This window comes from Rhagoletis pomonella, unplaced genomic scaffold (genome assembly GCF_013731165.1).
Source record: "Rhagoletis pomonella isolate Grant_MI unplaced genomic scaffold, Rhpom_1.0 Rhpom_scaffold_00005, whole genome shotgun sequence".
NCBI lineage: Eukaryota > Metazoa > Arthropoda > Insecta > Diptera > Tephritidae > Rhagoletis > Rhagoletis pomonella.
The window spans coordinates 32,077,036-32,078,311 of record NW_023458559.1 but is presented as its reverse complement, the minus strand read 5'-3'; the positions used below and the strand labels follow the sequence as shown (position 1 = coordinate 32,078,311).

The 1,276-nt window shown below is 39.4% G+C and overlaps 1 pseudogene; it reads left to right on the top strand.

Moving 5' to 3' along the window:
• The first annotated feature begins 214 nt into the window (after positions 1-214).
• Positions 215-1,276, top strand: part of LOC118738844 — a 2,091-nt pseudogene continuing 1,029 nt past the window's right edge.

Here is a 1,276-nt window from a genome sequence, read left to right as displayed (position 1 = left end):
ACATATGTATTCATGTTCGCACGTAATCTTTGTGCACAAACGGAACGTTATAGCGTTCGAGACAACACCCATACAAAAGTATGTACACACAGTCCAGCTTCGTTCAAATATTTATGTACATATTTCGTTTCGGAATCACATGGTACACGTACGTTAATACAAAATGACATGGGAATGGTACATTTAGTGTTCCTTTAGACTTCGGTGAGTCAAACTCGAGTTGCGTAAAGAACTTTGGAAAAATGCCGCGCCCGAGGAATACAATGTTGGACACGTTAGTGGAGAGAGCTGAAGGAAATCAAGTTTTTTGTAGAAAAGGCAATTGTAATGGGAAACGACTCAATGCACACTCAGGCAATATCGAAAGGCACTTGAAAATGGTTCATCCGGATATATACGCTACGTATATTCAACAGAAGATGGCAATGCAAAGGAAAAGGGCTACTGCCAGCTCCACCGTCAACACGAGCACCAGAAACAGCAACAGCAACAATATTGTGAATGTGACAGTGCCCAAATGTAAGCCGCGAGTAACCAACATTGAGTTGGCAATTGTGGAACTTTTTACGAAGTGCAAACAGCCGCTCAATATACTAGAAGAACGCGCCTTCCAAATAATAGCGGGACCGGCTTTCCAGTCGCTAGGCATTGGTGTAAATAGGCAGAGTGTGTTGGAGTTAATAACTGCGTGCTCTCAAAAGTTGAAAACAGAATTAATTGATGATCTGAGTGGTAACTTATTTTCGTTGAAAATCGATATAGCAACTAAACACGATATAACGCTACTCGGTATTAATGTACAGTACATTAAAGATAGAAACATAAATTTGAAATCGTTAGCCATAAAAGAGCTACAAATCGGCTACACAAGCGAGTATGTGAAATCTGTGTTAATTGAAGTGCTAATTGAATATTCAGTTGATTTGCATCAGATACTGTCGATTTCCACGGGCAATGATGTCAACATAGTCGATGCTGTAAAGGGGTTAAATGATGAGCTGCGCAATTCGCTTGGCGAGGAAGCTGCTATTAGCAATAAATCAGTGAAGAAAGAAGAAGGCTCCACTAGCAGTTTCGAAGAATGGTTGGAGTTTAATGAAGCCGATTATTTAACATATAAAATAGCTTATGTCCGTAGTGGTACGCATATATTACAACTTTGTATGGAAGAAATTTTTCAAAAACCAGAATTCAAATTAAGGCTGGAAAAGTGCAAGGGAATTTTAAAGGAGCTAAGAAGTCAAACTTCCTTTTCCACTAACGCAAATGAGAAGCA